General features: G+C 33.4%; 1 protein-coding gene across 6 annotated transcripts in view; it reads right to left on the reverse strand.

The window, feature by feature from the left end:
* Positions 1 to 15,000, reverse strand: part of LOC137631139 (multiple epidermal growth factor-like domains protein 6) — a 238,290-nt gene that overhangs the window by 165,735 nt on the left and 57,555 nt on the right. The window contains exon 2 of one of the 6 annotated variants that reach the window (XM_068362808.1): positions 9,911 to 10,030. The exons of the other annotated variants lie outside the window; for them this stretch is intronic. The gene's annotated coding sequence lies outside the window, so the exon portion shown is untranslated. The remainder of the gene's footprint in view (positions 1 to 9,910; positions 10,031 to 15,000) is intronic. 6 annotated transcript variants of the gene reach the window in all.

Raw genomic sequence — 15,000 nt, forward strand, 5'->3', positions numbered from 1 at the left:
TAAAAAGGAGGGCTTTGATGATGCAATTCATAGGCTAAAATATGTGTATAAAACCTCACTGAATTGAACATAATGAAATTCTGAACTATTTTCTACGGACTAAACAGAATAGAATTATACAATATAGCATTGTACACCAAACTATCAGAGATGATTCAGAAATTACAGAAACTTAATTAAACATTGAGACACTTGTCTGCAGCCTTTTCATGGAAATATAAAATTTATCTGATATTCTTAGAAATATATAAAAGCATTGCTTTTGACCTTACATGATCCTTCTGTTATTGCAGTCTAAAACTCATTTGCTAATCATATTGTCAAGGTTTGCTAGTTTTACTTTAAAAGGCAAAATTTCAAATAAATCAGTCTTGTAAATTGAAACGAACTCAAATCAAGGGTATAGGTGTACAGACATCCTATATACAGGTGTAGTGATAACTGACAAGGATACAGAAATCTTAGATAGAAGATTAAGAGAAATCGAACTATCCTCACACACTTACACAGACAGACAGGTATAATCCGGCACATACAAATATACTGTACTGTACACACATGTTACGGTCAGCTGTATTAAAACGTACTATATGTAAATTCTACTTCAACGTTTTATTCCCTTATTAATCAATTCAGCAATGAACATAGTAAAACAATAACATCGAAAGAAAATAGTAGTCAGCAAACATAATAATAAGACTAATATTTGCAAGATTTTACAAGATTCATAAAATATTCACAGTTTACCCATTAATAATAATTTACACAAAACCAGCTTAATACATTCCTGAGGTTTATGTCTATATGATGCGAGACTCGGGTGACGAGAGGAAACAAAGAATTCATGAAGGTCAGCTATAAATCTTTCGGAAACCCAGTCTCACAATATGACATGTAAAAGATGTTAATCAGGAACACTTGTTTTCTTCTGAAAATTAGTAGCGTTGTAAGTAATGCATAAAAAGCAGTATCACAACATCTATCCCAAATTATGTCACCTCAAAAGCAGTCTAAACCTGACGATGGCTGAAATAATTCTCCCGTCTAACGCCTACCTCTTTCTCTTTTATAACTCCTAGATCCGTCTCCTATAGAATTCAGGAAATCTCCTCTAGATTATCATGCAATAAGCAAAACCGGGAAAATCGAGATATATCCAGCTCTTGTCTAGAATACAACAACATCTTTGAGTTACAAATCATTAGCATTTAATATTTTAAACTAAACCATTTTCATGGGCCCTATATCATAAAAGAGATCTATTCAATCTTCGTATCAGTACACACATTATACATGCAGTATATATATATATATATATATATATATATATATATATATATATATATATATATATATATATATATATATGTGTGTGTGTGTGTGTGTGTGTGTGTGTGCTTATGTTTGTGAATTCTTGCATGTTTGTTCTCCCACGTTTTTCCCCTCCAATGTATAGCTACAAAGTATTCAATTTGTTCATAAACTGTTAATTTATTCTATGAAATTACACTGCATGAATTGAAGGTTACATTTATGAGGCAAAAAGGACACTAAAATATGAAGAAAAGTTATTACTGGAATACGGAATAATAATGAAAAAGAAGTATCTGGCAACTTTTTTTTCTGGGCAGAGAATTAACTTGTACTGTACCATATCAATGACAATAATTAGAGTTCAATCAGAGCAAGACGAATCCCCGTTGAGTGTGTACAGAACTCATTCCACGCACTAGCTTTACTCAGGTCAGTCTCTCTCTTTCAAAATAGAATAGGATTATTGAATAGGTAAATTAAACATATATGATAGACAATAATTTATTCTACATCCTAATCTACATAAGTAATTGCCATCTCTCTCTCTCTCTCTCTCTCTCTCTCTCTCTCTCTCTCTCTCTCTCTCTCTCTCTCTCTCTCAGAATTTCATATGACCTCTTGCTTTATCTATTACTTGGCCCAACGAGACTCTCACAATAGTTTTCAGGACGTGTAGGCCTACGTAATTCCCACACTAATTTTGCATGCTTAGTTAAAGAATTCTTATTCTTGACGTTAATAGCATCCCAGCGGCTTACCATCTTTGCCCAAAGTATTTCTATTGGATTTGAATCGAGGGATTAAGCAGGCCAGTCAATCCTAATAATTTCAGGGCGATTGTTTAACAAGTCTGATACTAATTTAGACTTGTGGATGTGTCCGTTATCCATAACAAGATATATAGAATCCGGTTCCCGGATCAACATGGCTCTAACAGTGTATCTATCTATCTATCTATATATATATATATATATATATATATATATATATATATATATATATATATGTGTGTGTGTGTGTGTATATGTATATATACAGTATATATATATATATATATATATATATATATATATATATATATGCCTAACATTATAAATGTATATATATATATATATATATATATATATATATATATATATATATATATATATATGTGTGTGTGTGTGTGTGTGTGTGTTATATATATATAAGTTTGGGCTTATATGTGTGTGTGCATTGCTTATAGCAATAAACCTAACATTTATATGTGTGTGCATTGTACATACCATCAGGCCTAGGGCTATTTGTTTAAAAGAGAACGCTCTCCATTTACTCCAAAACTATGCAATCCCCAGCTCTCCTCTTTTTGTATAGCAATAAGGAGGTTCTTTAAATACTGGGAAAGCAAAAAATAGCCAGATATATTGCGCAAGAGGGGGAGGGGGGGTGGGTACTAAACGACCTGGAACAAGAGACGGCCTTGCCTGGAACCGACATCGTCAACATGGTCAATCAAAGAGAACGTGACGTCATCGGACATTTGGTATGTATCAAAATATATACTAAATTAAATATCGAGTAATTACTCAAAAGTGCCACTATTTGTGAATTGTATATGTTATATTTGGTAAATATTTGATAATAGATCTTATTAAAATGTTTTTTTTTTTTTTTTTTTTTTTTTTTTTTTTTTTTAAAGAAACTATTTTGAGAATGACTAATTTCTAAGACGACGTTTTGCTACACTAACGCCATCTATTGACCATTGTATAAGGATGCCCGACAATTTCCCGCCAATGAATACAGACATACGCAGCAAAAATAGTCATTCTCATAAAAAGTTTCTATAAAAGAAATAACATTCATTGTCAAGTATTTACCAAATAAAATGTACAATTCACAAATGGTGACACTTTTGAGTAACTGATCCATTTTTAATTTAGTATATATTTTGAATATATACCAAATTTACGCCGACGCCACGAACTTCTCTTTGTTCAACTATGTTGACGATGTCGGTTCTAGGTCATTTAGTACCCCCTCAACCAACCCCTCCCCCTCCCCCCTTGCGCAACATATGTTGCTATTTTTTGCTTTCCCAGCATTTAAAGAACCTCCCAATTACTGTACAAAAAGAGGAGAGCTGTAGGATTGCATAATTTTGGAGTACATGGAGAGCGTGCTCTTGTAAACAAATACTGGCCTAAGGTTTATTTGAATATTAAGGGAGAGAATCTTTTAGATGTTAGGCCTAATTTTATGATTCTGTATTGTAGCATTTGTAGATCATTTGTGATAAAAATTCCCTTACATTGTTTGAATCTTGCCTAGTATTCCATTTGCGATAACAGTGAAGACTGTCGAGTTCATCCAAGAAAAATATTTTTTTTTCGTCACAGAAGATCACTTTTCTCCAGAATTCATTGGCCTTGGGGGAAGGCAAAAGAGCCTTTATTGACGGTGTTTATCTGTCAAAAATGGTTTCCTTTTTGGTTTGAAGTGGTGAATGGCAACTCTATGTATTCTTCTTCGGATATTATCTGTCGAAACAAGAAGATTTAGTTCCCGTTTAATAACTGAAATGTTAGTTAATGGATGACGACAAGAAAAATCGACAATCAATTCGTCTTCTCCTTGGATGGTGAGTTTCGGTCTACTTTGTCCCTGCATTCGGTTCCCAGTTCCAATTCAGTTTAAACATCGATATACTGTTGTTTTGTTTATGTTTAATTGCCGCGCTATATTTGCTTTCGTTATGTTGGCCTTGTGCATATTTATGATGGAACTGCGCAGTGCTAAAGAACAATTTTCTCTTCTATTTTGACCCCTAAAATAAAAACTTGACCTGGTTTCACTTAATCAGCTGACTGGGTTACTAGTTTTCTCCCTTTTTACGCACAATCTGGTGACGTTATTTGCAGAATCGATCGAAGTAAAAACTATAATAATGATAGATATTTTATTCTAAAAAAGTAGACTTTAACTAAATTATATGAAAAACGGCATCAAAATAATTGAACGTAATGATAATAAATATAAGTGAACATATAATAATTAAATAAATAAAGTAATTTCGTGTCCTATAATTTACGATATATAGGCTACTAATTTGTTCACGTTCCTAAATGAACAGAATGTTTCATAATGTTTCCTGTTGTTTCTCGCTTTTCTTAAATTATGTAAACATGATAATGATTTTTATTGTGAAAAGAAATTAAGTCATCGTATGTATCACTTTAAAAATATTCCCAAGAGAAAAAGTAACATGTGTACGATATAAAAAAGAAAATAGTTGACAACCATTTAAGCGAAACATTTCGAACAAGGTAGCGATCTCTTTGCAGGCGAGTGTACTTAAGTAAGAGAAAGCAAGCCGAAATGAAAGAAACTAAAATAAACCGTCAAATATGTGAAGTTTATCATCAAAAGGCTGAGAAGCAACACGTGTGAGTCAGCATCATTCGAAGCCCGATAAACTGAAACCATTATAGCTCAGGATATTGGAACACCGATCTGATGGCAGTAATGGTTGTTCGATGACAGTACTAGTCAAGAAAAGATTGATGAATATGTACGCAATAGATAGTATTGTATGATATGTAATTGATGAAACATGCAAAGTTATTCTTATGATATATTTTGTACATAATTCTCCAATCTCGACTCATCGTCAGGGATATCTCAGCTAAGATCAGAAATAAACAGTTTCGCAACAGAGATAAAATTGTTTGCCACAGCAACAACATAAACAAGAAAATTCAGAAACCGCAGGAAGAAAACCACAGTGCCAATCGAGCGTCCAGGAATGCAAGGTTAAGGGCATCCACTAAATAACAAGAGGAGTCTAACGAGATGAGTGCCATCGCTTCTCCAGAGAGGTGCCTACACATTAGGGGATGCCCATTCCTGGTGAGCCTTATACGTTCATGGACAGATTTATCCTTTGCTATCAAGGACGCTCTGAATGAGACAGAGAAAAAATCTTGAACTTGATTCTTGCCTTGCGAGGCACTTAGCACTAGTGTATGTATACGTATATATATATATATATATATATATATATATATATATATATATATATATATATATATATATATATACATAGATATATATATATATATATATATATATATATATATATATATATATATATACACATATATATATACACACACACACACACACAGAGAGAGAGAGAGAGAGAGAGAGAGAGAGAGAGAGAGAGAGAGAGAGAGACAAACTAGAATTTGATTGTTACCTATCCCTGAGAGACACTTACCACTAGTATATAATATGTATATAGTACAACAGGAATACTAAGATAAATTGAATTGCAAGTATAAACTTGAAGTTCATGGAGACTCTCAGGAGAGAGAGAGAGAGAGAGAGAGAGAGAATCCGTGCTGCCAATAAACTTTGGTCTCAATTTCAATATTTCATTATTGCCTTCTGAGTGAAATGGAATAGTCTTTGCGTGTTCAATGACCAGATCGTATTACCACCCTAACTCCTTAAGGAAACATTCGCCATATCTCTATCACATTCTCGTTCAATATTGCATATTTTGCTGTAACAGAATGACTTGAAAGATGGATTTGCTGAAGATTTGTCGATAATTTTCTCTCTTTCTTAACTAAGGAAAGGAAGAGAAAACATTTAGAAAGGAAACAGAAAAGTAGGTTCGATCAAAAAGTTAAGTTTTAAAAGATGTTGAAATAACGAGACCTTAAGCCTTATGATGACAGTGCATTGCTTGAAAACTAAAGCTTAGCTATCAAAGACAACAACAACTTTTAATCATTAAAATCAGTGATAATAATGATTATTGTTTTAAGAATCCTACATTTTGTGTGTGTGTGCGTGTGTGCGTGTATGTGTGTGTGTGTACGAAAGAATTTCAAGACTTTTGGAAGAGGGCTTACAATACATTAATACACATATTGTATATGACTTAATTAATCAGGCAGTCTCATTCATAATCTTTCTGATCTTCGTAAGAAGTATTTTAATATAATACTTTAATGTATAATTCAATAATAGTTCAAAATTTCAGTCACTGCTACTCAAGACTAATGCATAGACCAAACATTCCTTATGTCTTTGAAACCACTATAAAAACAAATTCAAATTTAGGATGTGGATATAGGAAAAAATGGATATAGGAACTATAGTCTTTAAGGCGTGCATACAAATAAGTACTCTAATATATATCACCATAGTGTTTAAAGATCTTTATTATCGGACACACTGTGGGATATAACGCCTAAGTTGATAACCTCCTGTCAAAATCTGCTCCTTAAGCATCGTTCATTGCCTGTAACTATCTCAAGAGCTTCCATCTATCTTCAGGAACTAATCATCTCGCTCTGGCAAAACCACTGCAGTGACAGTCCACACCCCCCTCCTAACACCAATGTACCAACCGACTCGTCGGACCCTCAAGTGGAGAGGTTGAAAGCTCAAAGAAGGATATGACGCTTCCTTTCGGCTTTGCATGTTACCGAGATAGAAAAGGAACACGATGTATGACAACGGTTAATTCGGCAAGTCCATACTTGTCATTTTTCTCTAAACGGTATATCTTTTTCTTTTCTTAAGGCTTCTGGTTCTCGGCAAGTCTTAAGGGGTTGCTAGTCCCAGGAGATTTTCTTGGCCCTCATAAACTTAGGCCTACTCATGTTAACAGCTACTCTTAACTCTTTCCTCTTGTTAACACTGTAGTTTCTCTCCACTATCCCATTAACAAACGAACATTTCACATGCCCCTTGATTCATTCTTGTTATCATATAACTTTGCATCTGTATATGTAGTCTTTACTCCAATTCTCGTATCTTTCTCTTCATATAGATATTAAACAGCCGTGGAGATATCGCATATCCTTACGTATGTCACATTTTTATATCAAACCAGACAGGCCCTCATAGACTTATTCTCATACTCGCTATTCTTCAATCATAAACAGTTTGCTTCATTCTAAATATATTTCTTTTCTTGGTTGGACAACATTACCACCAATCGCCCCCTATCAAGTCTATCATAAGATTTTTTGCTGTCCTTCTATACCACACGCACCGATTTTTTTTTTTTCCGAATGCTCACAAAATCCTTCTTAAAACATTTGATCCGTATAACCTAATACATTCTCTGTCTAAAATTTACACAACGTCTGTTCAAGCACCTTACCACACAGTAAAAGAAAACCACATGTAAGCACCATTTCAATGTGATAGCGATGGCAAGTAAACTTAAAAAAAGTAAAACTCCTGCAGCTGTTACACTAGTTCTCTCTACCCACACTGAAGGAAAACTCGCTGGTCTCATCCATTTAATGTGCAGAAGGCAATATCAAAAGCAGAAAAACATTCTATGCTAATAAGATTTTTTAATAAAAATGGCAGCAGGCGCTATTAAAAGAATGCCTTTTGACTCATTCAATATAATCTAAACAGTTTAATCTATTTAGTAGCGTTTTCTCATTAAGCTTTATAAGGTCGTAAATATTTTTCTGAGGTAGGCTACATGGAAGACCGTGAGAAAGTTGTAATAGCATGATCGATGTAGCCAAGTTTGAAGGGTTCACTATTCTTTACGGATTCTGGCTGTTTTCATAAATAGGTCTTTGTCGGGGTGGCCTATTGAAAAAGTCCATGTCCAGCGCTCAAGTTCGATAGTTTATTTTTGTCTACAACCTTATCATCCTTGTGAGTAATGGATTGGGGTTTTGGGGGAGCCTATAAGTCTACCTTCTGAGTCATCAGCAGCCATTGCCTGGGTTTGGGCGGTGATCATATGTCCATATAGTCAGTCTCTAGAGCATTGCCAAATTAGTGCATTTTCACTGTCCTTTGCTTCTGTCATTCATGAGTTACCTTTAAACCTTAAATTATACCCTATTTACTATCTATGCCAAACGCTTACTTTGTAACAGTTTAAGATATAAAGGACATAAAATCAATTGTCGATATATTGTTTTATAAAACCATAATTAAGCCTGAATTTAGCCCATAGGCTAGATCTTAGTTGGCAACGTCTCGTGCTGAGATAAAATGTTCTCATAGGATAAAAACAACTAAAACAATTTTAAAATGGATCATTTCTAATCATTTCTTTATGATATATACATATAGGTATATACATGTATGCGCACACGCCCACACACGCACTAGCTATATATATATATATATATATATATATATATATATATAAGTATATATATATATATACAGTGTATATATATATATATATATATATATATATATATATATATATATATATATATATATTACGCTGTTATAACAAAGAGTTTAGATTCAAATCCCTAGATAGTTATTTACCTTTTATTTTAGCATAAAGTTGAAACAGGAAAACAGCAGAAAGAAACTAGAAAAGAAAAAAGTAAGTGCTGAAAGAACACCAATTGAATATGAGAATCATTTCCATTATTACAACTCAGACAGAATGAGATTGTAGTCAAGAGAGCTGCCTTATGCGTCAAGTGATATGAACATCGCTCCCCACCAAGGACTCCATCGCTTGCTCTGAGGATTGCTTTTGCCTTAACAACAAGACTTCATTGACATATAGAGACAGCCGCAAAAGATGAAAAGAGAGCGTAATATCAACGGGTCCTCTAATAAATATTGAAGCAAAGTGGGTGTCAGACTTGCCAATATCATTTTCTATGACGTGTTTTCATATCAAGAGATGGTGAATCCGATAAAGATCTAGAAAAGAAGACAGCTCTTTCTTGGGTAATACTTAGTTAATATTGTTCTTTTGTTTCTCATGATAATTTCTATCACTGTTAAGTTTGTTTAGGCTTTTTTCTGGGTAGTGTCTAGATGACAGTTGCAAAGATTATTGGAAAGATCCATTATTAATACAAATGTGTTACCTTAATCAATACACCGATTCTACAGAATTATAGGATTAGGAAAATTAAAACTGGGAACCTAACCCTCTATATTAATTTCCCCTACCAAAGTTTCATTTACTTCTTTACTAAGAAGCGTATACTAGTCTCTTCATTACTGGATGTGAAGAAAACGTTATTTCATGAATTGGTAGTGCGTTGTTATATCTTATAAGAAGTGCATTACAGGTAGTACTTACATCTCAAGAAAGTGGTACATTCAGCAAAAAATAAATGGGCATCTATTCCGTGGTTATCAATTTCAGTTTTTAACTCTTAAATAAATAAATGTGAAGGAACCTCATAAAATAAACAATACCAACGTATTCGTAAATATACACAGAGGGGCTTATGAATACAGGGATTTGTTTGTTTACGATTATTCAAAAATTTCTCAGACAACTTGAGAAAACAATAAGCTTTAATTCAAGCAAAATTAAGAAAAAATGAGACAAAACTTAGACATTAAGAAACGTTACCAATGTGTAATTCAAGTGTTATCCTTTGTCAATCTTACTTATTCTAATCCTAGGGCTCCACGAATGCAGCACTTGGGAAATTGTAAAGACAGCAGGAGAGAGAGAGAGAGAGAGAGAGAGAGATAGAGAGAGAGAGAGAGAGAGAGAGAGAGAGAGAGAGAGAGAGAGAGAGAGAGATTACGTTTCACTAAGAAAGAAACTTATAAAACTCGGATTCTAGTTTACCTCCAAACCATGTGGCCCCTGACTTGAGCACTTCGACTTCCTCCCCTTGAGCTATCACACTCGTAATAAGTGAAGGGTTGGTGGCATCCCGGTCGTTAGGTGGAGGTACAAGTCGCCTGTCTGAAATTTATAAATGGTAAAGTCAAATAAGATGGTCACCTTGAGCGCCCTTTTCTTGCCCAGATCAGATGAAAACAAGAAATAGGAAAGGTCTGGAACAGGAGAGGGGGGGGGGGGGGGAAGCTTAATATCGGAAGAGACTGACCTGCCGTGTAAAGGGAGGAAAGGTACAGAAGCAGGAAGAAAATATCAAAGTTTACAACTTCACGTGTAAACCTTCGGTGATTACAAACTTTTAAGGAGTAAATCAAACTTACCAGGGAAAAGAAACAAAGGGAAATTCTAATGATACCCTAAATCCAAAAATAAGTGTAGGTCCTTATGCATTTTATTTTCATAAAATGATGCACTGTGCATTTGGATTAAGACGTTGAATATTATTAGAAACAATAAAAGAAATCTCTTTAAGCAGCGGATACCGTCAGGGAAAGTGAAGTGGGGCCAATGGAGTCCAGGATGCTGATACGGAGACCCACCTGTTTCTCCAGACTTACGGCTCAAGGGTTCCGTGTTGGGGCAATAAACTCACTTCAGACTGGAGGAGGACTCTTCGTACTCATTCGAGACTCTCACCCCTTCTGGCGATTAAAAACAAACTGGGAATTGGGATTCGTCTTTTGGGACATCGCTTGAATCAATATGAATTTTTTTGCCTATTTATTTGCAGATATCTTTAACATCCTCTCTATCTGTTTGTCGGTCTCTATCCTTGTAGAGCAAATACCCACGTGTTCGGCTCACATCTGAGAAGAGCCAAGTAAAAAACAGTATGGCTACCTTCTCTTAAAAGTACAATTTGTTTCTTTTACCCTAACCAGTGAATTATGCTCGTGGTTGATAATCGATTGTTGCAAGTTCCAAGTGAAAGAGAGAGAGAGAGAGAGAGAGAGAGAGAGAGAGAGAGAGAGAGAGAGAGAGAGAGAGAGAGAGAGAGAGAGATCGTTGATTGTTACGCTCTCAGAATCAATACAGATTCTTTCAATCTCAAAGCAAAATGTAATCGACAAAAGCAATGGAAATATGAGAATTTGATATTAAAAACTCACAAAAAACACGTTTATCTATAAACTTATTTTCAAAGAAAACCAATGCATAGAATGCAGAGCAATAAAATTCCTGCATGGAGAGGTGGCGAGTTATGTTCAGTTGCTCAAACGTTGTTATATGACTCTAGGCTCGAACAAGTCGAAGGGCTATCTGCTTCTCTTCGTCACACATGTGACAAATTTTGGAGATGGGTGTCTGTCGTCTGAAGGGGAGATTCCTGTCGGAACTAACTCTGTCCAACCTCTAGTTTTCTTAAGGCTTTGTTTCCCATCACCTTCCAGTCTTTCTTCTAGAAGCTTGTATACCCTGTGTGGATGGAGCTAATTACCATGGATAATCGACATTGCCAAAGAATGAATTGTTTTATATTCTCATTGGTTCCTTTTAAAACGTCCAATTCGGTCACATCATAGAGGCTTCTAGAGCAAGTTTTCTGGTGAAATCTGGACCCGATGTGGTACCCTATATAAAATGCTAGGCATTTGATGCGAAGTGAGAAACGCTTCCAAGAAACAAGGGATTTTCATCGAAGCTCAGTTTGCTCATAAGCGCTCTCGGCAGTAATACAGGTAATGCAATCTTTGACTACACTAGCTTGATTGTTCTCTGGGAAAAGAGTACAAATTTCTTTTATATATAGGCATACATACACACACACACATATATATATATATATATATATATATATATATATATATATATATATATATATATATAAATATATATATATACAGTATATATATATATATATATATATATATATATATATATATATATATATATATATATATATATATATATATATATATATATATATATATATATATATATATGTATATTCATATCTAATATTGCATCTATCCATGACTGTGACATCATCTCGTGACCTCTGTTACTTACCAAAGATTCCTGAACCTTGCATGTATCCATTGAATTTAATGAAACGCCAGAGAATCTCCGTCTTTTCCTAAATATCAACTTGGAAACTCAAAAGAGAAGAATGTTATTATTTTCTTGATAAATTTTTGCGGTAGAATAAAAAATGCTATTATTTTTCTCGCTAAGTTCTTGCAAAAGAATCCTGATGCTAAACCTGGAAATATTTCCCGAGTGATTATCTAACAATGCCATGATAGAACAAAAGTGCTTTGAAGATGATACATCGTGAGAAAGAAAATCGTTACATCAGTAATATGTTTAATGATAAGAAAAAAAATAGACGAATCTTTCAGCAGAATTAATAAAAAAGCCGACCGAGAACATGCATCCTGATGCCAATGGTGTTTTGAAATATCAAATAGCAACATCCAACTTACAGATGATACAAAGGATTGCAATGCATAGGGATATTAAGGATATACACAGAGCAACCAGTAAGTAAACTATAGATAAAGTACGGTAAAACCGGTTGGCCTCTTGGAAGAATAATGGCCTTTACTCCTCCAAGGTTGGCCTATGCGATTGTATACGTCTTTACGAAAACTTGAAAATATTTTATAAATCAAGAAAAAAAAAACTATATAAAACAGACCTTCCAATGGCTCAGACTGGATATAGGGAAGGTGCTTGGACGATCCTTGAAATTTGAAAATAGATGGTAATTAAAAAATATAAAATCAGAGTACAGTATCAAACTACTAAATTACAATCTGTAACGCAGTCCAGAACATGTTTAGTCATCAAAACGATCTACAAAGTACTAGCAATGGTTTAAGATGATAATTCAGAGTTGTCTTATGAATATATATATATATATATATATATATATATATATATATATATATATATATATATATATATTATATATATGTATGTATGTATTTATAGACACACACACACACACACACATATATATATATATATATATATATATATATATATATATATATATATATATATATATATATATATATATATATGTGTGTGTGTGTGTGTGTGTGTCTATAAATACATACATACATACACAGGTGTATATATATACATATATATATGTGTGTGTGTGTGTGTGTGTATCATCATCTCTTCCTGCGTATGTTGACGCAAAGGGCCTCGGTTAGATTTCGCCAGTCGTCTCTATCATGAGCTTTTAACTCAGTCTTCTCCATTCACCATCTCCTACTTCGCGCTTCATAGTCCTCAGCCACGTAGGTCTGGGTCTTCCAACTCTTCTAGTGCCTTGTGGAGACCAGCTGAATGTTTGGTGAACTAATATCTCTTGGGGAGTCCGAAGAGCATGCCCAAACCATCTCCATCTACCCCTCATCACGATCTCATCCACATATGGCCCTCGAGTAATCTTTCTTATAGTTTACTTTCTAATCCTGTCCTGCCATTTAACTCCCAATATCATTCTGAGGGCTTTGTTCTGAAATCTACTAAATATATTGGAGATTGTTTCATTGTCATACCATGACTCATGTCTATAGAGTAACACCGATCTCACTAAACTGATATATAGTCTGATTTTTATATTAAATTTTAGGCGAATTGATTTCCAAATTTTACTTAACCTAGCCATTGTCCGATTTGCTTTTTTCAATCTTTCACTAAACTCTAATTCTAAAGACCTTGTATTGGAGACCATAGTTCCTAAATACTTGAATGATTCTACCTCATTAATCCTTTCTCCTTCCAATGATATTTCATCTTCCATTGCATACTCTATTCTCATCATCTCTATCTTTCTTCTATTTATCTTCAGCCCAATCTCGTGTGATGTTTCACGCATCCAGGTAAGCAAGCATTTCAAATCCTGTGGTTTCTGCCATACTTTCCCATATTTGCTAATATATATATATATATATATATATATATATATATTTATATATATATATATATATATATATGTATGTATATATATATATATATATATATATATATATATATGTATGTATATGTATATATATATATATATATATATATATATATATATATATATATATATAAAATAAAAGAGGATAATATTTTATTCAAAGCAGAGTTCCAAAACGGATGGCGAACCTTTCTGAAAAAATATAATGATCTCTACACATGTTTTACCTACTTGATCACTTTCCTTCTTTGATGCACCCGATTTGAACTAATATATATATATATATATATATATATATATATATATATATATATATATATATATATATATATATATATATATATATATATATATATATATGTGTGTGTTTGAATATGAATACATGTATTATAAATTTACAAATACAAGTATATGCGTAAATGTATTTGTGTATTTACAATATATATACGTACATATACACAGGCATGTGCATATATGTTTGCATATGTACGTACAGTATATATACACAAATACATTTACACAGATATATGCAAATATATACACATACACACACACACACACACATATATATATATATATATATATATATATATATATATATATATATATACATATATACAGTGTATATGCATATATATATATATATATATACATATATATATATATATATATATATATATATATATATATATATATATATATATATATATCAAGCCCACAGTCATCTAAAAACATATCAGCACATCTGTAAAGAATGAAAAGTGGGCTGCACTTACCTGAACACACACAAATGTACATGGACGAACACATAGAATTGTACTCATATTTATCTAGGATCGTGCATCTTTTGTAAATGCATAAAATATATCATAAGGCAAACCAAGAAGAAGAGTGTGTCGCCCTGCAAGAGTTACTTACCGTTACGGTTCAGCGACGTCTCTTCTCTTTTCCGAATATGTCGGAAAATGATCGTCAGAATGCAAACGACTTGACTCGATTCCAAATACGTCAATGCCAGATAGATAAGCAGACAGACAGACAGGCAGCGAGGAAGGAAGAAAGAAAGGAGGGATGGGGCTTTATTACGTCATTTGGGAATATGTCAATGCAA

This window comes from Palaemon carinicauda, chromosome 39 (genome assembly GCF_036898095.1).
Source record: "Palaemon carinicauda isolate YSFRI2023 chromosome 39, ASM3689809v2, whole genome shotgun sequence".
Lineage (NCBI taxonomy): Eukaryota > Metazoa > Arthropoda > Malacostraca > Decapoda > Palaemonidae > Palaemon > Palaemon carinicauda.